Below are 13,120 nucleotides of genomic sequence, written 5' to 3'. Positions count from 1 at the left end.
AAATCCCTTGGCCCAGGATTTTTCTCCCAGGAAGCTGAGAAGCCTCATAGGAAAAGGAAAACCATTATTATCTGATTTGCTTCTCCTGTGTTTTGCTGCTTTGGAATGTGTTTGGAGATTGTTTATCCAACAGGTGACTGTTCCATTGGTTTCATGTGATTTGTTTTGACTTATTGACCAATCAGGGTCAAGCTGTGTTGGGGCTCTGGAAAGAGTCACGAGTTTCCATTATTATCTTTTTAGCCTTCTGTAAGTATCCTTTCTGTATTCTTTAGTATAGTTCACTATACTATTCTTGAATATAATATGGTATCTTAAAATAATAAATTAGCCTTCTGAGGACATGGAGGCAGATTCATCATTCCTTTCTTCATCTGGGCAGCCTGCAAATCAGATACAATATTTTCTGAGTTGCCTTGAGTCTCCTTTGTTCTCTCTCTGCAGGCCTTTTGGCGAGCATGCAAGTTAAAAGACTAAACAAAAAAGTAAAAAATTGGTTTCTACCCTGAGTTAAATTTCCAATCCCCTGTTTCATTCCTCCCTTTTCTAGAAACAAGTAAATTATTTTACTTAGTACAAATTTCTACGATAATAGGTGTCCCTTAATGCTTTGCCATGTACATTTGATAAGGAGGTCAACACTGCTATTTGCTGTAGTATTCTCCATTTCCAAATTAGCACTATAAAAGATAACCCTAAACTCACCCTAACTAATACCAATAAATTTGTAAGGCTGCCAACAACAGTCTCCTTGGTTCCACAGTGTCACAACGGACCCTTTGCTCCATGAGGTTCATTGGTGCAACATGGACGCCCTGATTCCATGAGGTTGTGTAGTGTCACAATGATCTCCTTGGTTCTGCAGCCCTGCTGTGGCTGCCGTGTAACAATGGACCTGTGGTACCATGAGGTTCCATAGTGTCACCATGGTCCCTTTGGTTCCACAAGGCCTTGCTGCGCCACAGTGGCCCCTTGGTTCCATGAGGTTCCCTACTGTCAACAATGATCTCCTTGGTTCCACAGTGTGACAATGGCCCCTTGGTTCCATGGGGTGCCTGGCCTCCCACAGCCCCTCACAGAGCCTTATGGCCCCTCATGGCCCCTCACAGCCCCTCATGGCTCCCTCACAGTTCCCCATTGCCCTTCATGGCCCCTCACAGCCTCTCACAGCTCATGGCCCCTCACGGCTCCCTCACAGTTACCCATGGCTCCCTCACAGTTCCCCATGGCCCCTCATGGCCCCTCACAGCTCATGGCCCCTCATGGCTCCTCACAGCCCCTCATGGCTCCCTCACAGTTCCCCATTGCCCTTCATGGCCCCTCACAGCCTCTCACAGCTCATGGCCCCTCACGGCGCCGCACGGTTCCCTCACAGTTACCCATGGTCCCTCACAGGCTCCCCATAGCCCCTCACAGTTCCCCAAGACCCCTCACAGCCCCTCACAGCACTTCATGGATCCTCACAGACCCTTATGGCCCCTCATGGCCCCTCACAGCCCCTCATGGCTCCCTCACAGTTGCCCAAGACCCCTCACAGCCCCTCACTGTGGATGCCATGGGACAGAGAGAGAGAAACAGCAAGTGTTTCTCACAGCAGCTTGTGAGAATTATTAGCAAGTTGTAAGAATGTGAGAACTTAAGTATAAACAATCTGCAGGTGGTGTTCTTCTACTTCGTCTTTCTCTTCTTCTCAAGGACGGTGTATAAAGAATGTTTTTTGTCAACTAGCCAATCAAATAGAATATATCGTATCACTCTATAAAAACTGCACAGTTCTCTTGAATAAAACCTTCTTTTAGTCTTTCTGCAATACTGCCTCCTGCCTGTTCCTGTATCATTCTCGGCGCAAGAGTGACACCTCACGGCCCTTCATGGCCCCTCACAGCCCCTCACAGCTCAAGGCTCTTCACGGCCCCTGAGCCGCCTCCGGCCCCGCCATTGGCAGCGCTCTTTGCTGCTCGCCAATGGCGGCCCGAGTCTGCAGTGACGTCACCGGTCGCCGGGCAAAGGAAGGCCTGGGGCTGAGGTGCCCCGGGCTGGCCGGGAATGGGGTCCAGGGGACCCCGGGCTCATGGAAACGGGGGATCCAGGGGCTGAGAGAGGAGGATACCCGGGAAAGGGGGTGCAGGGGGTGTCGGGGCAGGATAAGGGGGTGCAGCGGGTCCTGCAGCTGGGGAAGGAGATGCGAAGGGTCCCAGTGCCCAGGAATGGGCATTCAAGGGGGTCCCCGGGGGGCTCCCCAAAGCCCCTCCCAGGGGGCAGCAGGAGCTGGCTCAGGAGCTCTGGGCAGAGAAAAGGGGGTGACCCCAGCTTGGGGGGGACATGGGGGACTCACACATGCTCCCGGGGGGACACGACCCCCGGGGACCCCCCCTCGCCTTGTCCCGCAGCGGAGGCCGAGCCCCAGCCCAGGCAGACGAAGCCCCCGAGCCCCGGCAGCATCTTGGGGGGCGTGCGGGGCCGGAGGGGCAGGATCCGGGAAAGGGCGGCGGCTGCCGGGTTCCGCGGGTGCCTGGAAACCACGAACGCGGCGGCAGCGTCTGTGACAGCGGCGCGGCCTCAGTCGCCTGAGAACGCGGCCCTGGCTGGTTGTGTGCAGCCTGGGCTCCTGCAGGTGGCTTCACTGGACGATTCGCCAGGGGAATTGTTCGCGGAGCATTGGCCTCTGCAAAGTTCCTGAGCGTGCAGAGCATTGGCCTCGGCAAAGAGTTCATCAACGTTCAGAAAGTTCCTGAATTTCCTTTGAAGGTAAAGATTGACTCAAGTTGAACTTTTTGGTTTTGTCTCATCTGCACTCTGAGAGAGAATGCCAAAGGGAAATACAGGATGGGATAATGCCCGTCTTCTGGTGCAGCAGTTCGGTGGTCTGCACTGTCACTGACATGTTTTATGAAAAATCCTTTCCTTGGGTTTTTTCTCCTGAGAAACTGAGAGAGCTCAGGAACAAAATGTAAACAATGGTTATCTGCTGCTGTGGAATGCAACAGGTGCATCTGTGATTGGTCTCCTAGAGTTGTTTCTAATTAATGGCCACTCACAGTCAGCTGGCTTGGACTCTCTGTCTGAGAAACAATCTTTTCTTATTCATTCTTTCTTTTTCTATTCTTAGCTAGCTTTCTGATGAAATCCTTTCTTCTATTCTTTTAGTATAATTTTAATAGAATATATATCATAAAATAATAAATCTAGAGTCAGATCCTCATCTCTTCCCTCATCCTAAGACCCCTGTGAACACCACCACAATGCACAGCTGAGTGGATGAACAATATATGCTCTACTGATTGTGCTTTTTTTTTGCACTGAAGAAATGCAACATTTTCTAAATGTACTGGTCTATACTTTTTTTCCCCGTATAGTGGTTGCTTAAACTGCTTAAAGGTGAACAAGGTCTGTTCAAGTTTCAGTGGGTTGTTATCATCTGGTTATTACAATTATTATGGAGAGGCCTGTGAATTTAGGTGCAAAAGAGACCATATGCCAAAATCAATAGTCTGGATTTTATGTAACAGTAAATGTGAGGAAGAGAGAGAGAAAGGAAAAGAAAAAGAAGCGGGGGGGTGGCAGGGGGGGATAGGGGGTTGGGAAGAAGGGGAAGAAGGAGAGTGACAGAGACAGATGAAGTGAAAAACATCACCATTCCATGGATCCCATTGGAATACCATAAAATCCTCTTCTGGTCTTCTCTGTGGTGAGGTCTGGCAAAACGTAAGACTCCAATGGATTCATGCGGATTTGGGCAAGGTGGGACCTCCCAGGTGCCTCCCTGGGGTGGGGCAAGGTGGACTCTGTCTATTGCTACTTTCAAATAATATAAAATCTTTAGCATCTGTCTGTCCTTTGAGTCTGCCATCAATTGGCTTCTGGATTTTCAGATCTGTTGTGTTCCTTTGCGTGCCCTGCAGTCGTCTGGTGCAAGGCCTCAGGAATGGGTCTGGGGGCACTGTGGAGGTCTTTGATGGGAGGTTTGTGTGCAAACCTGGCCTCAGCAGACGAGTCTGTGGCTATGACTTGCCCACCTTGAAGCCAGACAGAGCTGATTTTCAGGACAGCTGCTAGGTTTGGCTTTGTTGTGGATAGGTTTTTCTCCTCAGCCTTGTTTACTTCTGCCCAGCCCTGAGCTAATGGGACAATAGTGTCACCTTTGTCTTGTCTCAAGTTCCCTTAGGCAGCTTAACTCACAGTGCCAAGTTCCAGTCCAGAGGCATTTTCAGGAAAGGGTGGGCTTGGGTGGTCGCAGCCTCTTTATACAGTTTTGTCCCAATGGGCAGAAAGTCCTTTATAACAATTTTTAAGCCATTAGCCATAACATTCCAGTCTCTCCCAAGTCCTGTGAGGAGCAGCTGAGAGAGCAGGGGTGCTTTAGCCAAAAGAAGAGGATGTCCACTCTAGCTATTTTAAAGTAATATTTAGGCTGCAGCTTTGTCTGTTCTAAGTATTCCTAATGTTCAGATTTTTAGCTCCAGGTTTCAGTATGATTCATCTTTGGATTGCTCAAGGCAGCCCTATAGTTCAAAAAAAGTCCAACTAGAGGCCTAACTATACTAGCTACTTACACCAAACAAGCACTTAGCTACTTTCAAATCATAGAAAATTTTAGCACCCGTATATGCCTTGAATCTGCCATGAACTGGGTTCTGGATTTTCAGAGTTCCACTGTTCCTTCTTCCAGTTTTGTTGAGGCATTGTCACTCATCTGGAAGATCCTGCCTTCAAAATGGCTTCTGGATTCCCAAAGAAGACCTCGGCCCTACTGAGGCTCTCACCTGCCTTCCAAACACTGGGGCTCTGTGCTATGGAAAAGAACTATCTTTCTCACCCAGGTGCCCATGGGCAGAATTGGGATTTCACCTCCAACCTTCCCTATTGTGACAGACTGGAGGAGATTGTTGACTGGAAACATTTTGTGTATGGGAGAGGAAGGGGCAGGTCCAGCCTTGCCCTGCCCTGGAAGCCCAGCCCTGCCCTGCCCTGGAACCCCAATCCCCCCAGAGCCTCTATCCCAGCCCAGCAGTGGCTGCCAGTCCCTGGCACAGCACAGGCAATGCTCCACAGCCACCTCTGCAGCCCCAGCCCAGCTCCTGAGGGACCAAATGAGCCCAAGCCCCACCTGGGGGAAGGGCCCAGGGAGACCAAGGGGTATTGAAGGCTGACCACAAGGCAAGCACACATCTTGACCCTGAAATTCCTCTTGGAATTTCCATCTGAACAGTGCTGGAATCCAGGAGTTGGTACCTGTGTGTGTGCTTCTCTATATCTTATTTTTCTTTCTCTCTCTCTGAGAAAGAGAAAGAAAAATACTTCTTCTATTTTTGTCCTCTTGCAAATTTTGATTAACCTGAAATTGAACAGGCTTAGAGTTTGTGAAGTTGAATGGGCCAAATTAATGTTTTGAGAAGTGTTTTTTGTTGATTGAATGTCCTATTAAACCTTTTGTGAAAATTTCTTTGATTTTCTAAAGTTGCCAATAAAGGCTGTTTGGTTGTTTTGAGCTCCTGAGGATTTCTTGTCAGTATTTCTCCAGGGAGTCCAACTCAGAGGACACAAACAATTGTAATTCCTTTAAATGTCTCCTTGAGAGAGTTGTTTGGGGGATGGGGGTCAGGGCTTGTGTGTGCTGCTTGGCCCAGCCCAGGCAGGGCTTTCCCAGCCACATTCCACACTCCACTGCCCAGCTGGAGCCGCTGGTGCCTCTGAGTTGTGCTGCCCCAGCTCCAGGGACGCTCTCCTTGTCTGCCCATTCCCCCACGGTCTCTGGGCAGGGATGGCCTCAGTGGGGGCTGCTGACATCCTCAGCAACTTGGAGGCTGCTGCTGAATTTCCCTGCTCCAGAGGCTTGTTCAGCCTTCAGCTCTTCAGTGCAGGAATTCAGTGTCCCAGGGCTCATTGACATTCAGAACACCTGAACAAGCCAAGCCTCTGGGAATAATTTGATTTTAATTTTCAGATATTTTGTGGTTAATTCAACAGATTTCAGTAGTGTATTCAAAGTGAATGTATTATATTCACAGAGACAGCGAGAAAAGTTTTTTTAGGTCATGTTTAGGTTTTTTTTCCTGTTAATACCTTGATATGAGCAATCTCCAATTGACACTGAATCCAAGTACCTCCTCATGAATTTTAAATAGATATGCAAATCAAGACCCTTCATGGCTGACAATCAATCAGACTCTGTCCCTACCCCCAGCCCACCATTTCCCCCATCCAAGCCCTGGCACTCAGAGCAGCCTTGTGCAAATCTGAGCTCCCTCCAGCCCAGGCTGCACCTGCAGCTTTCAGCTCCTTGGCTCCAACTCCCACCTGCTTTCCTTGCAGAAGGAGCTGCCCGAGACACAGAGGGATGTTCATTTCTTGTCAGCCAACAAAGCCAAGGGAAGGCACAGCTCCATCAAATGCAAAAGTCTTTTTTCTCCCTGGCTCTGCCCCAGATCCCCACAGCCTGTCCTGTTTCCTTCATCCCTGCATTGCCAGGGACTCTCTGGGACAAGGGAGCTCTGCTCTGGCTATGGAGGGAGGTGCAAGTGCCAGCACTGGAGTGGGAACCACAACTCATCAGGTTTGTGTTCTTTGGGGATCAGGAACTGCTGAGACTCAGAGGAACACAAAGTTTCTCTTCATGGCCAACAGTTGAACAGGACACAATTCAGTAACACTCATGCTCTTCCCTGAGCTATGTGCAATGTCCCAGCAGTGCCTGATGAGTCCACCATCCACAAGTGATTTCCATCCTGAAGTAATTTTAGACAAAATCCTAAAAGTAATTTTAGACAAAACGTGCTCCTGTTACAGATATAAACACAATTAAGTTCTTGTATCAGAATGCTCATCCTGGAGTGGGGGCAAAACAGCTCCAACAATTCCTGATTTGCAAAGCTGCCAGTGGTGGATGGAGAAGGGAGCTCAGGCTGCTCTTGGTGCTGAGGAAATGCTGAAACCAGCCTGACTCATTTCATCTCCTCCTGTCCTGGCTGATCTCCCCTCTTTCCCCTTCCACCCATTGGCTTTTGTCTCCCACCAGGCCCCCGGTGAAGAGCCTGGCTCTGTGTTCTCCATCCCCTCCTCACTGGCACTGCCAGGCTGGGATGAGGAGCCCCTCAGCCTTCCCTGCTCTGGGCTGGACCAGCCCAGCTCCCTCAGCCTCTGCTCACAGCCCAAGGGCTCCAGCCCCACCTTGGAGGCCCTTCCCAGGCCCTGCTCCAGCTGCCAGACATCTCTCCTGCCCTGGGCAACCCAAGCCAGGCCACAGTGACCTGGAGAATCCCTGTCCTTGATGTCCTGCTCACACAGCCCTGGCCCCTTGTCCCCATGTCAGGCTCTGGGGTGGATCCTGTGCAACATCCTTTGCTGGAGGCTGTGGCTCCAGGTGGGCCGGGGGGATCCCAGGGGACAGGGACCCCGCTGGGCATGGACAGCATTGGACTTGTTGGGAGAAACTGTGAGGGGGAGCTGGGGCCGAGTGACCAACCCAGTGACCTGACACAGCCCTGCTGGGATGTCACAGAGCCCCTCTGGGATGTCACAGCCTGCTCTGTGAGCTCACAGCCCCTTCCCTAATGTCACACAGCCGGTCTCTGATGTCACAGCCAACTCAGTGATGTCATAGTCTGCTCTGTGATGTCATAGTCTGCTCTGGGATGTTAGACCTCTGCCTATTGATGTCACAGAGGCAGTCTATGATGTCATAGCTTCTCAATGACCTCACATGACCCACTCTGTGATGTCATAGCCCACTCTGTGACCTCATGTTACCAGATGATCAATTGTCTCCACCAGCTGAGCTCACACCTGGAGCTTGTTCTCCACATCCCCAGGCCTATGGAAACCACACAAGGCCCATTGTGTGAGAAGGGGAACTGGAAGTTCAGCAGCCTCAGTGTCCTGCCAGCTCAGCCAGACCCACTCGAACATTGGGGTTTTCAAGTTTTCAATATTCTGGGTAAGAAAGAGAGGCAGTAACAAAACTTGTACACAGGAATTAGGAAGGGCAGACTTTGGCCTGTTCAGGATGCAGATTTGGGGAGTACCAAATCAGGTACTGATTCTTTTAAGGGAAACAGCCCTTAAAAACAAATGGGGTCCAGGAAGGATGAACACATTTCAAGGAAGTAAACTTAAGGGGGAAGGAGCAGCCTGTCCCAGTGTGGCAAAAGATGAGCTGGTGAGGAAAAGGACTGGCCTGGCTGCCCATGGAGCTTTTGTGGGAACTCAGGGAAAAAGGGCCAGCAACTCAGGAAGCATTTAAGGATGTTGTTAGGTTATGCAGAAAAAAAAGTTGAGAGGTGAAAGCTCAATTAGAACTTAACCTGGCGGTTTCTGTATAAAGAATAAAAAAAGTTTTTAAAAAAAATTTATAGCAAAAGGAGGCAGAAGGAGAACCTCTATTCTTTTTTATTGATTGCAGTTCAGAATAGAGAAACTGAAGATAAGTAAAAGACTAAGCTACTTAATATCTTGTCAATTTTCAATATTAGGACAGGCTGTCCTCAGGAAGTGTTCTCTTGAGCTGGTCGATGGGCACAGGGAGCAGAACAGACCCCTGGAATCCAGGAGTAAGCAGTTGGTGACCTGCTGAGCCACTCAGATGCTCACAGATGTATGGGAGCAGATGGGATCCATCCTAGGGGGATGAGGGAGCTGTGGATGAGCTCCCCAAGCTGCTCTCCATCATTTACCATCAGTCCTGGCTCAGCAGGGAGGTCCCAGAGCACTGGAGGTGCCAGGGTGAGCCCATCCCCAGGAAGGGCTGGAAGGAGGAGCTGGGGAACTCCAGGCCTGTCAGCCTGACCTGGGTGCCCGGCAAGGTTATGGAACAGATCACCTTGAGTGCCACCACAGGGCACCCACAGGATGGCCCGGGGATCAGAGCCAGCCAGCGTGGATTTAGGGGTGGCAGGTCCTGCCTGACCAACCTGGTCTCCTTTTACGCCCAGGTGATCCACCTGTGGATGTGGGAAAGGCTGTGGATGTTGTGTGCCTGGACTCCAGCAGAGACTTTGACTCTGTCTCTGACAGCATTCCCTGGAAAAGCTGCAGCCCACGGCTTGGGCAGGTTCCCTCCTGGCTGGGAGATTTAAGAGCTGGCTGGAGGCTGGGCCCAGAGAGTGGTGGGGATGGTGCTGCACCCAGCTGGTGTCCAGGCACTGGTGCTGTCCCCAGGGATCTGTGCTGGGCCCAGTCCTGTTTAATATCTTCACTGATGATCTGGGTGAGGGGATCAAGTCCAGCATTCACAAAGTGCAGATGGCACCAAGCTGGGTGTGAGTGTGGATCTGCTGGAGGGCAGGACAAGAAGACACAGCCTTGAGCTGCACCAGGGGAGGCTCAGGCTGGACAATAGGAAGGAGTTCTTCACAGAAAGGGTGAGTGGGAACTGGAATGGGCTGGCCGGGGGGAGGTGGCAGAGTCACTGTCCCTCTCCAGTGGCACTTAGTGGCATGGTCTGGGTGACAAGGCAGTATTAGGGCATTGGTTGGACTTGATGATCCCAAAGGTCTTTTCCAGCCTATTTGATTGTGTCATTCTCTGATGATTGGGACACTCTGGGGCCATTGTGACACTGCAGGGCCTTGTGGAACTCAGAGGACCATGGTGACACCGTGCAGCCCCACAGAACCAGGGGTCCATGGTGGTGCTGTGGGGCCAAATGGAACCAGGGAGTGCCCCGTGACACTCTGGGCCCTCGTGGAACCACAGAGGCCATTGTGACACTGCAGGGCCTCGTGTAACCAAGGGGTTTCACCATTCTGACACTGCAAAACCAAGGAGACCATTGGGGGACTGCAGGGCCCAGTGGAACCAAGGGGCCGTTCTGACACTGCAGGGCCTCATGGCACCACGGGGACATTGTGACACTGCAGGATCCTGTGTAACCAAGGGGCCACTGTGACACGATGGGGCCTCAAGGGATCTGGAAGAACGTTGTGACACTGTGTGGCCTTGTGGAAACAAGGACATTGTGACACTGAGGGGACTTGTGGAACCACAGAGACCATGGTGACAGTGTGGGACCTCATGTGGCCATGGGGCCATTGTGACATCCTTGGGCCCCATGGAGTCAAGGGGACCATTATCACATTTTGAGGCCCCATGGAACCAAGGAGACCAGTGTGACAGTGCAGGGCCTGGTGTAACCAAGAGGCCATTGTGACACTGAGGGGCCCCATGGAACCAAGGACATCTTCACAAATGTCACCAAGCTTGATGTGAGTGTTGATCTGCTGGAGGGTCGGAGGGCTCTGCACAGTGACTTGGACAGGCTGGATCCAGGGGATGAATCCAACAAGGTGAGGTTTAACAAATCCAACTGCCAGGCCCTGATATTTGGCCCCAGTGCTACAGGCTGGGGACAGAGTGGCTGGAGAGCAGCCAGGCAGAAAGGGACCTGCAGGGCCTGATGGACAGCAGGCTGGACATAAGGCAGCAGTGTGCCCAGGTGGGCAAGAAGGCCAATGGCTCCTGGCCTGGATCAGGAATGGTGTGGCCAGCAGGAGCAGGGCTGCCGTGCCAGCACTGATCTGCCCTCAGCTCTGCACACAGACATTGCTGCTGCAGCTCCAGAGAAGGGAACACAAGGGGATCTCTGCAGAAAACTCTGCTGGGAGATCCTTTAGTTCCTTTAAAGCCACACGGAGTGCAGCCCCTCATTGACACAGTCTGTGGGCACAGGGAAGGTGGAGAGAAACAAAATGAGAAATGGCACAAACAATGTCATTTCTTTGTGGACAATAAGAAAAAATTAAAACAAAGGTAAAGAAACTCTAAAATGAAACCAAGAAGAAGTATCAAATATGACTTTTATTACAAGTGATTTGGAAACACTGTCCAGCAGTTTAATGCTTCTGAAATTTTCCAGTGATCAGGCTCCTCACTGCAGCCTTGAGCTCCTGGTTCCTCAGGCTGTAGATGAGGGGGTTCAGGGCTGGGGGCACCACTGAGTACAGAACTGACACTGACAGATCCAGGGATGGAGAGGTGATGAAGGGGGGCTTCAGGTAGGCAAACATGACAGTGCTGAGGAACAGGGAGACCACAGCCAGGTGAGGGACGCAGGTGGAAAAGGCTTTGTGCCGTCCCTGCTCAGAGGGGATCCTCAGCACAGCCCTGAAGATCTGCACATAGGAGAAAATAATGAACACAAAGCAGCCAAATACCAAAGACACACTAACAGCAACAAGTCCCAGTTCCCTGATGTAGGATTTGGAGCAGGAGAGCTTGAGGATCTGTGGCATTTCACAGAAGAACTGGCCCAGGGCATTGCCATGGCACAGGGGCAGGGAAAATGTATTGGCCGTGTGCATGAGAGCATTGAGAAAGGCACTGGCCCAGGCAGCTGCTGCCATGTGGGCTCAAGCTCTGCTGCCCAGGAGGGTCCTGTAGTGCAGGGATTTGCAGATGGACACGTAGCGGTTGTAGCACATGATGGTCAGGAGAGAAAACTCTGATCCAAGGAAGAAGATTAGAAGAAATAGCTGTGTAGCACATCCTGCGTAGGAGATGTTGCTGGTGTCCCAGAGGGAATTGTGCATGGCTTTGGGGACAGTGGTGCAGATGGAGCCCAGGTCGCTGAGGGCCAGGTTGAGCAGGAAGAAGAACATGGGCGTGTGCAGGTGGTGGCCGCAGGCTACGGCGCTGATGATGAGGCCGTTGCCCAGGAGGGCAGCCAGGGAGATGCCCAGCAAAAGGCAGAAGTGCAGGAGCTGCAGCTGCCGCGTGTCTGCCAATGCCAGCAGGAGGAAGTGCCTGATGCAGCTGCTGTTGGACATTTCCAATGTATTGGCATAGGGATCTATAAAAGAAGTAATCATGGAATAGTTGGGTTTGGAGAGGACTTGAAATATCCCAGCACAGCCTGGGGACACTTTCCCCCCACTGCCTGCCCAGGGCTCTGCTGCCTGGAGCTGTCCCTGCCAGCAGCTGCTTCCCTGTGCCCAAGGCTGGGCCCTGCCAGGGCTGCCAGAGCCCAGCCCAGCCCTGGGGGCTCAGCTCTGCCCTGCAGAGCCCTCCCAGCTCAGGCACTGCCCAGGGGCAGCTCTGGCTCTGCAGGCTCTGATGGCAACTTCAGAGTGATAGTGGGGCCCCGGAAAATGTTAAAAATAGTCTTTGAAAATATTAGGCTTTGTGTTTTCTCAGATCACTGCACCTGTGTAAGCAGTATGATAAAAGATATAATTGTTAGATGTGATGATTGTTTAGTAATTAAATATAATTATTATATAACCAAAGGAAGAATTGTGAGAAACTATGTTGGAAATTTAAAGGGAGCTATGTTTAGCTGAAATCTGTGTATACAATCGATGAATATAAGTTTAATAATTAACATGAAAGTTAAGTAATGATAGAGTATAAAACACGTTCACCTCGAATGTATGGTCAGAATCAGATTTGGGTGGAAACTACCCTGATTCCCAGAGCTCTTGAATAAAAAGCACCACATACAATCGCTTATGTGATTGTGTGTTTTTGAACGCTAACAAGAGCAACCCTGAGGAGGCTGGAAAAGCAGAACTGATGCTGCCTCTAAAGGGCTCTGTGCCGATTTCTGTAACTGCCTGGTTTATAAACATCTGAGAGGATTGTCTTTTTTTTAAACCTGAACTGAGAGATAAATAACTATGTGCAATTTCCTATCAAGACAACCCAGAAAAATAGATTTGAAAAGCATGATTTCCCCTTTCATCCAGTCCCTGCATCGCTGTGCTGCTTGTATAACTTACTTGGAAATGTTCTGCAGTTCAATGCCATGCTGGGAGCAGTCCTGAACAATGCAGCATCCTCCCCACACAAGGAGAACACTCCCAAGCCTCACCAGCTGTCTCCTGCCACCCAGATCTTGTCCCCCAGTGCTGGGAGCAGCTGCCAGGGCTGGCTGAGAGCTCTCCCTGGCAGGCAGCAGTCCCTGCCCCAGCACAGCGCCCTGGGCTGCAGGACCCTGCTCTGCAGGACAGCCCTGGGCACCCCTGGCTGCTCTGCACAAGAGACAAGCAGAGAATGTACTCACAGGCTCTGCAGGCATTGGCATGTTCCAGCTGCAGGAGATGGCTCCAGGAGCTGCAGCTGCACTGTCCTGCAGCCAGAGGTTCCTGTGCCAAGGGCTGGCAGTGATTGTGCCCCAGGCACTTCTCAG

At 51.1% G+C, this 13,120-nt stretch overlaps 1 pseudogene; it reads right to left on the bottom strand.

The window, feature by feature from the left end:
• Nucleotides 1-10,826: 10,826 nt before the first annotated feature.
• On the bottom strand, nt 10,827-11,759 carry LOC118700675 (olfactory receptor 14J1-like; annotated as a pseudogene).
• Between the last annotated feature and the right edge of the window lie 1,361 nt (nt 11,760-13,120).

The sequence above is a fragment of the Molothrus ater genome, chromosome 34 (genome assembly GCF_012460135.2).
Source record: "Molothrus ater isolate BHLD 08-10-18 breed brown headed cowbird chromosome 34, BPBGC_Mater_1.1, whole genome shotgun sequence".
In the NCBI taxonomy this organism is placed as follows: domain Eukaryota; kingdom Metazoa; phylum Chordata; class Aves; order Passeriformes; family Icteridae; genus Molothrus; species Molothrus ater.
The sequence above is the reverse complement of the archived record's forward strand: the minus strand, read 5'-3'. Positions and strand labels throughout refer to the sequence as shown.